Source organism: Equus caballus, chromosome 2 (genome assembly GCF_041296265.1).
Source record: "Equus caballus isolate H_3958 breed thoroughbred chromosome 2, TB-T2T, whole genome shotgun sequence".
NCBI classification, from domain to species: domain Eukaryota; kingdom Metazoa; phylum Chordata; class Mammalia; order Perissodactyla; family Equidae; genus Equus; species Equus caballus.
The window spans coordinates 22,035,896-22,049,543 of NC_091685.1; the positions used below are offsets into that span (position 1 = coordinate 22,035,896).

Here is a 13,648-nt window from a genome sequence, read left to right on the forward strand (position 1 = left end):
GCGGAAGATGGATTTAATCCAGTTTTGTGAATAAGCTGTTCACAATATGAGGCCACTGACTCCTAGAGTCACCTCTTGTGTGACTGTATCTTTTCTTACCCAATAACTGGGGCCAACTGTGGAAAACAGAAGGAGCAGGCTGTTTGACTTTGTGCCGTGGATCACCAGCTGCTTCAGAAGCATCAGATTCTCACTCCCAGGAGGGCTCTGAAGAGGCAGCAGGCACGTGGTTCGTGGTCTAAATTCAGCACGCAGTGAAAAGGCAGTGGGGGAGGGACGGTAGGTGGGGAAGGCAGCACTTGGGGGGAGGAGGCACTGTGCACCTTGGAATCTGGCTTACTTGGGCATTCGTAGGAAAATCTCTCCACTTACCCCTTTGGTTTACCTCCCCTTCTCATCATCTTTTATCCTCTGTCCAATCGGATTTGTGTTTATTTAAAATCCAACCCCCTCTGTCAGACTCAGCCCTGCTATCAGCCATCCACCAGGCCTGATGAATCCTGAGTCCTGTTTCCAGCCTTGGGCTGGCTGGGGTGATTCACAAAGAAGTCCCAGGGGAGGAGGAGGATGCACTTAGCAGGATCTATTAGCGTCTATGAAGAGGGCTGGAAAGAAATGCTGCTGGCTGAGGTGGGGGAGTGGAGCCCAGACTCCCTGATGACTCCTGCCCCAGACTTTCCCTCCTGTGAGTAGTGCTCCTTGAATTAACTCCAAGGAGAATGTATTTTTATCCATTATAGTATAGCAGAGAAGATTTAATTAAGCTCAGTAATAACACATCAGATTTTTCCTTCAGCTAACACAACCACTGCTCAGCCAGAGACATCATAGTACTTTACAGTTATCTCATGTATTCTTACTTGCTGAGAATTTTACAGATGAAGGAGACTCAGAGTCCAGGAGATTTATATTTTCATTTCTTTAGCTTATCAGTATAAGTTCCTAGAGGGGGAAGGGAACTCATTCACTAAGCACCTAATATTGGCCAGGCCCAGGGGGCTCCATCCTTTCCTGCACTATCCTGTTTGATCCTCACAACAATGTTAGCAGGGAGTTACTGTCATCCCTGTTTTCGGGTGAGAAAATTGAAACTCTGAATGAAGTAACTTACTGGGGACAGACCGCTTTAATGCTGAAGTTGGGATTCAAATCCAGGTTTATAAAGATTCCAAAATGCATACTTTTTTCAACGTACTTTGCTTTATTTAACAGTCCTGAAACACTCATTAAGCACCTAAAATATGAATTCACCAAAGAGGTGGTCCCTGCCTTCTAAGAACTCACAGCCTTGTGGAAGAAACATGCAAGTCAGCAGACAACAGAAATGCAATGCAGAGTGATAGGTACAAGGACAGACCAAGAGTAGGAGATTTAGGAGCCCAAAGGAGCAGGTGACAGGCTCTGCCTGAGGAAGATGACCTTTAATCTACCAATGCGCAATGCAGTCACGTGGAGCAGGGAGGTACAGAGGAAGACCAACATTTTGTGGTGCGCACTGTACTAACTATGCATTATCTCATTTAATCCTTACAACCTTGATCCTGAGTTGGACATTGAAAGATGGCAAAGGGATTTCGAGGCATGCTGCCTCCCATGTTGTGCCCATCCCCCACCATGTGGTACTGGGTTCATGGAGCTTCTAGGCACATTGAATGAGAGCCGTGAATTGTGCCACTTAACCTGGAGCCAAGGCTCCATTCTGGGCCTGTCAGAGGGGAGACAGATGAGATGAAGGCTCTTTTGCTGCTCTTGCTGCAGTCCCAGTGACTAGGAGGGGAAGGCCAGTGCCCGAACTGGCTTTTGCTGCACTGTCAGGAGGACAGGAAGCCTATCCCCTTTGTGGTCTGAAGGATATTAAAATTCAATCCAGATTGCCCCAGATAACCCCCTGCAGTGCCTAGCATGCCTGCCCAAAACCAACCAACCTTGATAATCTTGCCTGCTTTGCCCTGCCCTTTCAGATTGCTCCCTTAGGCTCTCTCAGGAAATGTCACTCAAGCTGTGCTTTCATCTTGTCCTTCCTTGCTCAAGCCAGTGAGGTTATTTTCAAATCTGACCCCGTCCAACCAGAGTCACCACATAAGAGCCCCAGTTGGGTTCCTCAAACTTGGATGTCATAATGATAATAATAACTAACTTTAATTGAGAACTTACTGGAAGCCAGACCTTGTGTTAGGTGCTCAATAGGACCTGTTTCACTTAATCCTCAAGCCAACACCAAGAGGTATTTATTACCCTTATCCTTTTACAAATGAGGAAATTGGAGCTCAGAAAAGTTCAGAAACTTGCCCAGGAGCAAATGGCCTGAGATGGAGCCGAAGTGGGAACCTGAATGTTTCATTCCATATGCTGCTTCCAATGTCTGAGAATGAAACTACGAAATGTTAACACATAATGGATGAGATATCTACGGCCGACCACCAACATGATCTGTGACTCTATAGCAGATGAGACTGGTGAATACTCAAGTCCATCAAGGGGAATTTACCGATCTGGTACCAATTGATTGGTACTATAGTAGTATGATTCAGACGGTGAGGTGACACTTGAATATACCAGGGTCCCTTTTAAGGAGATGATTTAAATTTTGTCCTTCTGTAGTATATGATAAAAAAAAAAAGTGATTTTATAACCAAGACAAAAAATAACAAATGTTGGAGAGGTTGTGGAGAAAAAGGAACCCTCATACACTGTTGGTGGGAATGCAAACTGGTGCAGCCACTATGGAAAACAGTATGGGGATTTCTCAAAAAATTAAAAATAGAAATACCATATGACCCAGACATCCCACTACTGGGTATCTATCCAAAGAACTTGAAATCAACAATTCAAAGAGACTCATGCACCCCTATGTTCATTGCAGCATTATTAACAATAGCCAAAACATAGAAGCAACCTAAGTGCCCATCGACTGACGAATGGATAAAGAAGATATGGTATATATACACAATGGAATACTACTCAGCCATAAAAAAGGATAAAATCGTTCCATTCACAACAACATGGATGGACCTTCAGGGTATTACATTAAGCGAAATATGCCAGATAGAGAAAGACAAACTCTGTATGATTCCACTCATGTGGAAGATAAACAAACACGTGGACATAAAGAACAGATTAGTGGTTACCACGGGGAAGGAGGGGTGGGCACAAAGAGTGAAGGAGTGCACCTATAATGTGACTGACAAATAATAATGTACAACTGAAATTTCACAAGGCTGTAAACTATCATAACCTCAATTTAAAAAAAGTGATTTTAAGTTAAATAATTTATTTTACATTAACATATAGTTAAAGGTAGCATTGTACAGTTTTTTTGTTTTTTTCTTAAAGCTTCACTGCATGGTTGTATGTCCTAGTTGTTAGTTTCTAGTTCTCCATGTGAGCCACCACCACGGTATGACAACTGACAGACAGGTGGTGTGGTTCCACAACTGGGAAACGAACCCAAGCCACAGCAGTGAATCTTAACCATTAGACCACCAGGGCTGGCTCTGTATAGTTGTTTTTATAAATCTTTAATAATACTCTAAAGTATACATAATTGTTTACATTTCCTCATTTAAATAGTAATGCATGTTGTTTAATTTACTTTAATCATGTAAGAAAAATATTATTTGTTCACCAATACACTTAAAGCAGATATTTTTATTGCGAGTATTTAATGTATGTTGAAATTTAATCAGAAATATAACCATGTATCAAAAGTTGGTATTTGGGATTCTTACAGTTTACTTACTGTTTATGAAGTTTTGCATCTCATGTTTTTTAAAAAATCAACTGTGTTTCTAATTCGTGGACTTAAAAGAAAATATTTTGTTTCTAAGAGATAAAGAGAGACCTTTTTGGGCTATTATTTGAAGTATTTTCAATTAACATTTATGAGCACAGGTAGTCTTTATTCCCCTATAAATGCCCAGTTGGATATAGTGGTTCCAAAGGACAGGAGGTCTTAGTGTTTAAACGTCCAGAGACAGACTGCCTGGGTGTAAATCTTGGTTCTACCACTTAACAACTGTGTGACTCTAGGTAAGTAACTTAATCTCTCAGTCTTCAATTTCCTCCTTTTTAAAAAAGCAGTGAAATAAGAAAAAAGAAATAATTATAGGATTTTGAAAATTAAATCAGTTAATGCTTGTAAAGCCCATAAGCATATAAAGTCCGTTTTAGAAAATCTGAAAATTACAGAAAAATACAGACAAAACCAGAAATCACCCAACCTCAGTAACTCCATGGGTAGCAGCTAATCCCAATGGTGCTTTTGTACAAATTAGAAAGGCTGGCCCTTCCTCAAGATACTTGACTGCCATCAGCCAGAAAGTTGTCTTATTATGAGGCGCCATTTAATAATTACCCTGGGACATCAAGCATAAACCAAGATTGTCCTGAGCAAAACAAGACATTTGGTCACCGTGTCAATGGATGACAATGTAAGATGTTTCCAATTTGAGACTGTTACTGATCATGTTGAGAGGAATAAATCTGTACATAAAGTTTTTTCTGTATTTAGAATTTAGGCTAGATTCCAGCAGGCACACAGAGGGTATTTGTTCAATAAAAATGAATGAATGAATGAAAGAGACGGATGGGAGGGAGCTGGAGGGAGAGGGAGACTGAGGGGGAAGGAGGAGAGAGAGAAAGAGAATGAATTTGCTAAAGGGCATGCTAAATTATTTTCCAAAAGCGTTATATCAGCAGTGGCTGTTTCAATTTATGTTAACTTAAATGAAAAATGGTATCTTATTTTAATTTGCATTTCTGTAATTATCAGTGAAGATGAATATTTTCCATATGTTTGTTCATTTATTTGGCTGTTTATTTATTGGGATCTTGGTGATTTTTTTAAATAAAGCTGTATAAATTCTTTATATATTAAAGATATTAGCCACCTATAATTTGTCTTTGCAATTATTTTTTCAGTTTAACTTTTCATTTTTGTTATTGTCTTTTTTTTTTACATGGTGATTTCTAATCTTCATGCAGGGAAATTCATTGATATTTTATTTTGTTCTTTGTTTTGTCATATTAAATCTTAGATATGTCTCTTCCTGACAAATATCTGATGTTCATTTCTACTTTTTTCTCTTTCTTTCAGGATTTGATTTTAAAATATATTTATCTCTTTAATCCATCTGGAATTAATTTGATAAAAAAAATTTTTTTGGAAACTACTTATTCTAATACCATTTGTTGAATATTTCTTTCCTTTCTCATTGATTTCTGATGTCCCCTTATGGAAAAAAAAATTCATATATATATATATATATATAGGATCTGTCTCTACACTATCTTCCTTCATTTGGTGATTCTTTAAATTCTGAATTTTTTTGACCTTTAAAATCAGTCCAAGTAGTCAATTTAGCTGCAGTTGAAGAGTGATCAATGCCTTCAAGACGACAGCACCTGTGTGGAGAAATCCTGGAAGAAATTTAGTTCACTGTGGGAACGAGATCAAGATGAGGTCGAACGTCATAATCACTTCAGGCTAAGACTCCTCCCTCCCCTATAAATAAATAAACAGAGAAATAAAGAAAGAGATGTACTACAAACACAGCATGATATTCCTAAACAAAGGAGAGCAATAGCAGGGAGACACTGCGGATAATCCAATGTTTCTGGTATTGAGAGACGCCATCTGCCTACTGATTAGATCTGCTGGAAAATTTACCGAGGTATTGAAATCAACCCTTCGGAAAGGTTATTTGCTTGGAGGCTCAACAATGGAGTAATGGAGCTGGTGCAGCTCGCTGCTTTCCAAGGAGGTGGAGGAAGTGGCACGGCCACTGAGACACCTAGTGGTGAGGATCTTCACTGCACCATTAGAGTATGCCAGTGGGGCCCCTCTAGGAACCACTTATTACAGGGGGGCGTCCATTTGGGGAACTTAGGTGCCCTCTTTTCTGCACACTAACAAAATAATTTGAGGCCTCTCTTGTGTCCACGAACCTACAAAGACAAGTGCTGATAGATCCGGAAACTGAATAGCCTCTGCAAAGTTGGAACCGTGAAATTAACACATATTAAGCTGATCAACACAGTTTCTCAGGCCCTGGGAAACAGCTGAAGATGTAAATTTAATCAGTTCAATTACTATTCACTAGGGAGCAGCAATGTGTTTCATCAAGCATATTATCTCCATCCCCTACCCTTCTAGGCCTCAGAAAAAGTCAAACCACAGGATAATCACACTTTTTATGTATTGTAATTATAGTTTTGAATTGTAAGTTCACCCATATCAGAGTATTACTAGATGAGGATTGTTCTACCTACCATCCAGCATAATTTACACACATTTGAACTATGGAGTTATGTTTAATATCTGAAATTAATCATTTATGACTAGGGGCATACTTCAATGGTTCAGATAAGGAAAGATTAATGGATTCATTCATTCATTCTTTCAAATACATATTGAGTATCCCAGCTCTAGGCCCTGGGAATTTGGTGGTTAAAAGAGAATCTCAGGGGCCGGCCCACTGGTGCAGCGGTTAAGTGCACACTTTCCATTTCTCAGCGGCCCGGGGTTGGCGGGTTGGGATCCCTGGTGCCGACATGGCACGGCTTGGCAAAAGGCATGCTGTGGTAGGTGTCCCACGTATAAAGTAGAGGAAGATGGGCACGGATGTTAGCACAGGGCCAGTCTTTCTCAGCAAAAAAAGAGGAGGATTGGCAGTAGTTAGCTCAGGGCTAATCTTCCTCAAAAAAAAAAAAAAAGGAGAGAGAATCTCAGATATTGCCCTCATGATCTTACAGTCTAGATGATACAATTTAGAAAATCTCTACAATAAAGGAGGACACATGTTATGAGAGTGAAAGTACAGAGCACCAATCAAATGAAGCAACTTGGTCTTTGGGGTCAAAGAAGGCCTTCAGAGAAGGGCAGGTAAAAGTGAAGTCCTGAAAGATGGATAGGAGCTAACCAAAAAGTGGGAAGAGAGTGGCTAGGGAGAGATTATTTCGAATGAGAGCATGATTAAGTCAAGAAAACTAAAAGGCAGTCAGTGTGAGTGCAGCAAAGAATGCAAGAGGGAGGGATGACTGGAGAGGAATGTAATGGCCAGGGAATGGAAGGCCATTAGGGATTGTTCTCCTGAGGACAATGTGAAGACAATTAGGGTTTTAAAGAGGCGAGGAAGAAGCATCAAATTTGCTCTCTACAAAGATAATTTTGGTTGCTGCCTGGAAAATAGAAAGGAGGAGGGCATTGTGACACCATTCAGGAAGCTTTGCAAATGGCTAGGTGAGAAATCACATTACCATGTTAGCTTGGATTACAGGGTCCTTGGTTTTTTAATCTGTCAAAGGGGAAAACAATACTATCTATCTCAGAGTCATAACGAGAATTCCATATTAAGTATTTACTACTCTAGCATCTAGTAAATGATCAATTAATTTTGGCTATTGTTATGATATTGGCTATTATTTGAGGCAGCTATTTCTTTTTTTTAACTTTTTATTAAGATTATGATAGTTTACAACCTTGTGAAATTTCAGTTGTACATTATTGTTAGCCATGTTGTAGGTGCACCACTTCACCCTTTGTGCCCTCCCCCGACCCCCCTTTCCCCTGGTAACCACCAATCAATTCTCTTTGTCTCTATGTTTAACTTCCACCTATGAGTGGAGTCATACAGAGTTCGTCTTTCTCTATCTGGCTTATTTCACTTAACATAATTCCTTCAAGGTCCATCCATGTTGTTGTGATTGTTCATTATTAGTGTATAGAAATTCAACTGATTTTTTTTTTATTGAGTTATTGATAGGTTACAATCTTGTGAAATTTCAATTGTACATTAATGTTTGTCAGTCATGTTGTAGGTGCACCACTTCACCCTTTGTGCCCACCCCCCACCCCACCTTTCCCCTGGTATCCACTAAACTGTTCTTGGTCCATAGTTTTAAATTCCTCATATGAGTGGAGTCATACACAGATTGTCCTTCTCTCACTGGCTTATTTCACTTAACATAATTCCCTCAAGGTCCATCCATGTTATTGCAAATGGAATGATTTTGTTCTGTTTTGCAGCTGAGTAGTATTCCATTGTATATATGTACCACATCTTCTTTATCCATTCGTCTGTTGCTGGACACTTAGGTTGCTTCCATGCCTTGGCTATTGTAAACAGTGCTGCAATAAACATTGGGGTGCATAGGACTTTTGGGATTGCTGACTTCAAGCTCTTTGGATAAATACCCAGTAGTGGGATGGCTGGATCGTCTGGTAGTTCTATTTTTAATTTTTTGAGGAATCTCCACACTGAGGCAGCTATTTCTTGTCATATTAAAGAATTTTCTGGGGCCGGCTCCGTGGCCGAGTGGTTAAGTTTGCGCGTTCCGCTGCGGTGGCCCAGGGTTGGGATCCTGGGCGCACACACGGCACCGCTCGTCAGGCCACGTTGAGGCGGTGTCCCACATCCCACAACTAGAAGGACCTGCAACTAAGATATACAACTATGTACAGTGGGGGTTTGGGGAGATAAAGCAGAAAGAAAAAAAAAAAGATTGGCAACAGTTGTTAGCCCAGGTGCCAATCTTTAAAAAAAAAAAAAAAGAATTTTCTTTTGGGTACACACATCGAACTTTTAACAATAGAGTGGGAGTGAGTGAATGAGGGTTGAATTTTACTCCAGAAACTTATTCATTACTTGGATCTTTTGCAGTTAACATGTATAAAATGTACTACTCGTGTAATTTTTGAAAAATTAATAACTAAACCTACAACTGAACCTAAGCATCAATATCCAGAAGGAAAGAGGAGGAAGTATAGCAGAATGGCTCAGAGCTTGAAATTTAGAGCCAGAGAGATCTGGACTGAAACCTCAGCTCCATCATTCGTTAGCTGTGTAACGCTGAGAAAATTACTCAGCTTCTGTAAGCCCCAGTTTCTTCATCTGTAAAATGGGAATAATCATAGTATCTAGTTCACAGCATTGTTGTGAAGATTAATTGAGATAATAGAGTGACTGGTACAACGTCAATGGTCACTAAGGGGCAGCTGTTCTCATTATTTAGAATTTACCGCTTTTCCATTTCCAGAGGTAGTTGGTACAATCTGAACATTTTTTTACCATTAAAATAATAAGATTTTTTAAAAGAATTATACCTCTTGGGTCCTGTGGCCCGCCAGAGCTGGTGGAGTGGGAACCAGACGCGGTGGGCTCCCCCTTCACCAGCAGCTCGAGCCTTCCTGGGCAGCTCTTGGGTGAGGCTGGGGGGCTTGGGGTTGTCCCCGCTGCTTCTGTCCTCCAGGGCCCAGGTCCGCCAGACAGCTGCGACTGCCAGACCCGCTCTGGACCACCATACCCAGGCCGACCCCAGGCCCAAGACCTGGTTCCCATTCATGAAGCTGCAGTCATTTCTTTTCAGAAGAAGGGAGAAGAGGAATCTATCTTGCAGGCTGCTGACTCTTACTGTGTGTAACATCCATGTCAAAATGATACTGTATTCCGTTTAATTACTCAGAAAGAAGATTTTTAATGAAGGAAAAAATAACATCAATAACATTCAGATCTATGCAGCAGCTAACTCATACACATAATATTCTGCTTTTTGTACAGAACTAGCCAATGTGAAAACAATGACCATGTAAATATTACTTTGTTTCCTTTTACACTGTTGTATCATACCTGTAGATGGTGGTTCCTTTTTAAGAAACTCTTTTCTTACCTGGTAGCTGTCCTGTTTTCTGGGTTGTTTTTAACCGAAAAAGAACTCGCTCATCTGGCAGGGGGGAGGAGAAACCCTTTTGCCAGTTATCCAAGGGACCCCACCCTGGAGCTCCACACAGTTTCAATCCTCCCCACCCCCTCCCCAGTGCCTGCGTCCACCAGGCTCGAGGGAGGCCTCTTGTGCTTGCTTTAAGTCAGGAGTCACAAACATTTTTTTCCAGTTAAGGAAAACAACACAGCTCTACCTTTATATCTGTCAGGAGCATCTGCATCGCTGTCCCTGTTTTCTCCTTTGCTGCTGCTAATAACAATATGATGGGGGCTGGCCCAGTGGCACAGCGGTTAAGTTCTCATGTTCCACTTTGGTGGCCAAGGGTTCACCAGTTTGGATCCCGGGTGCGGACATGGCACTGCTCATCAAGCCATGCTGTGGCAGGTGTTCCACATATAAAGCAGAGGAAGATGAGCACAGATGTTAGCTCAGGGCCAGTCTTCCTCAGCAAAAAAAAAAGAGGAGGATTGGCAGCAGATGTTATCTCAGGGCTAATCTTCCTCAAAAAAACCCCAAAAAACCAATATGATGACTTCACTATTCGAAAACTATTTTTATGTAATTAATGTATGCTTTCTTATTTATAAACACCTGATTTAAAAAGAAAAAAAATGGGGCTGGCCCTGTGGCCGAGTGGTTGTGTTCTCATGCTCTGCTTCGGCGGCCCAGGGTTTCACCGGTTTGGATCCTGGGCACAGACCTAGCACAGGTCATCAAGCCATGCAGAGGTGGCATCCCACATAGCAGAACTAGAAGGACCTACAACTAGAATATACAACTATGTACTGGGGAGCTTTGGGGAGAAGAAGAAAAAAAATTATCCTCCTGTTCCAAATTTTTAAAAACTTTAACTCAATGAGTGAATTTTATAAAATGCCTTTTCAGCATCCACATGCTTGTTGTTATTTGATTTATTGATGGGATGTATCAGCTCAATAGTTTTTCTCTAATATCTTAATAGCTTTCCTAATATAAAGACATGCCTCTTCCCATTAAGAAAAACCCTACTTAGTTGTGGTGGATCATTCTTTTAATCTACTGCTAAATTCAAGGATAGACTGTCTTTTGAAATGCATTCTAAAATTTCTTCCTTGTCTCTTCAAGAACAATACACTAACCAGACTTTTATTAGTGAACTCCATTTGTCTTCTGGGCTGTAATACTCAAGTGCCTTTAGAGGTCTCTGATTTCTTCATAACAATAGCTAGTATTTACTGAGCACTTAGAAGGTACTAAACATGTCAAGTGATCCTCACAACTTCCCTAAGGAGTGTGTACCCCTTAGGGAATGTGTCAGAAAAGTTAAGGATCTTGGGACAAGGCCCTGGAGATGGAACCAGAGCCTGTTCTTCACCAGTATGCTTTCATTCATTCATTCAACACATCTTTATTAAGCATCTCTGTGCTCGTGTCTGTCTTAGGTACCAGTGGTACACCCTTAAAGAACTCAGACAGAATCCCAGTCTGACAGAGGAGACAGACAATAAACAAGTAAAGAAATAAACAAGATAAAGACAAATTGTGAAGAGAGCTGTTATGCATATTACATTGCATACAGGATTGTGTAACACAGAGGAGAGGCTTCCTTTAGATGTGATGATTGGCAGGGAAGGCTTTTTTGAGGTGACATTCAAACTGAGATAGAAGAATGAACCAGCCATAATTCCGCAGAAAGTTGGGGGAAGAGCACCTAAGGTTGAGTAAACAGCAAGTCCAAATACCCCGAGGCAAAAAGCAGGCAGACAAAGTAACTTGATAAATCCTAAGAACAGATAGGTGCTTCCTGTGGATGGGGTCAGGGAACTAGAGAGATAAGATTAGGGCAGCAGACAGGGGTCAGATCAAGTCAGGCCTTGTAGATCTTGATAAGGTGTTTGGATTTTATTCTAAGAGCAACCGGAAGCCACTGAGGACTTTAGGGGAGGAAAATGACATCTCAATTATCTTTTCTTAAAAGATCACTCTAGCTGTGATATGGAAAATGGATTAGAGAGGACTCAGAAAGCAAGCAAGGAGACAAGTTCAAAAGTGGTTGCAGTAACTCAGGTGAGAGTTGGAGGTGAAAAAGATTAGGTTGTAGTGGTAGAAAGGAAGAGAAGTAAATGGATTTGAGATATATTTTGGAGGGAGAACTGATTTTTGGATTTTATGAAGACGATGAATCCTTGTTGTTACTGTTTAACAACTAGGTGATGCTATTTACTAAACTGGGGAAGACTGGGGGAAGAACAGGTTAGGTTGATAAAATCAAGAGTTCCAGTTTTGACATATTAAATCTGAGATGCCAGCTAATCCCCCAAGTGGAGCATCTAATAAGTAGTTGGATATATGAGTTGGGCACTCAGAGGAGAGATCTACCCTACCATGGAAAAATGAATTAGATTATTAACATTTAGATGGTGCTTGAAGTCTCGAATAGTTTATCTAGATAAGGAGAGAGTGTTCTCAGAGAGGGCCCAGAGGGCCAGCCCTGTGGCCAAGTGGTTAAGTTTGTGCTCGCTCTGCTTTGGTGGCCTGGGGTTTGGCAGGTTCAGATCCTGGGACCGGACATGGCACCGCTCGTCAAGCTATGCTGAGGCAGCGTCCCACATGCCACAACTAGAGGCACTCACAATTAGAATGTACAACTGTGTACTGGGGGGCTTTGGCGGGGAGGAGGAGGAGGGAGAGGAGGAGAAGAAGGAAAAGAAGGAGAAGGAGATGGACAAGGAGAAGAAGAAGAAAACAGGGCCCCGAAATGAGCCCTGAAACATCTCAACATTTAAAGTTCCTCCAAGGGAGGAGTCAGCAAAGGAGACGGATCACTGAGGCAGGAGGAAAATCATGAGACTGTGGTGTCACAGAGGCCAGTGAGAAAAGTGTCTCATGAAAGACAGAATGCCATCTATGTTGAATGTTGCTGACACATAAAAGAGATGAATATGGAGAAATGTTTCTTGGATTTGGCAACGTGGCTCATTGGTATCCTTGGTAAGTTTAAGAGAAGGGTGGACAGATTAAGGTGGATTGAAGAGGAAATAGAGGTGAGGAAATGGAGACCTCTAGTGTAGACAACTGGTTTTAGTTTTGTTGCAAAGAGTGAAGAAATGAGATGATAGGATAAAGGGAAGGTTTTACTTTTAAGATGGTAATGATCCAGTAGAAGCAACTGATGATACAGCAAGGAAAACCCTTTGAGAATGCATGAGGGGGTGGGATGCATAGCACTAGGGGGGTTTGCCCTTTGACGGGGCAAAGACACGTCTTTCATAGTATCAGGAAGGAAGACAAGAGAAGATGGGTACAAATGTAAGAAGGCTTGTGGCGTGCCAGTTGGATGAGAATGTTCCTTTCTGATGATTTTTTTGATGATAATTTTCATTTTCTCAAAGAAATATGAGAAGTCATTAGTTATGGTGGAGTGAGAAAAAAAAGGTGTAGGCTTTGAACAGAGAAAGCATGAAATACCCTACCTCTGGAAGTGGGAAAGTGAACTTACTAGGGAAATTCAGTAAGATTGCCAGAAAAGTCTAATGCCCTTTTGAGGCTTGTGGTCAAGAATTTAAAGTGAAAGCCTCAGTCCTCATTTTAACTTGTTTTCTTTAGAAGGTGAATTGTTGGGTCCAATTAGAATTGGGGTTTTATCAGGTGAGTATAATGGAGAAAGAGAAAAACAAGAGTAGTACGTATTTGTAGGCAATCATAACATCTAAACTGGGTGACACAAGTTATAAATATAAGAATGTGAGAGAGAGTGAAAAAGTAATACACTTAATTGTTTGGAGGTTTTGATGAAGTCAAAGAATCAGAGTTACTATGATCACACAGTTGGGATGAAATAGAGATTTTAGAGATGGTGTGGTTACCGGCAATAACAAACACAGGGATAACCATGATGGGGCGGGGGATGGTTGATGTAGGATGGAAGATTGTTGGCGGTGAGCAGGTA

At 41.0% G+C, this 13,648-nt stretch overlaps 1 long non-coding RNA gene across 1 annotated transcript; it reads left to right on the plus strand.

Annotated features, from left to right (window-relative positions):
- The first annotated feature begins 514 nt into the window (after positions 1 to 514).
- Positions 515 to 4,882, plus strand: LOC138920513 (uncharacterized). The gene is made up of 2 exons (XR_011431800.1): positions 515 to 685; positions 1,213 to 4,882. It is a non-coding gene; the product is annotated as an uncharacterized lncRNA (long non-coding RNA).
- The last annotated feature ends 8,766 nt before the right edge of the window (positions 4,883 to 13,648 follow it).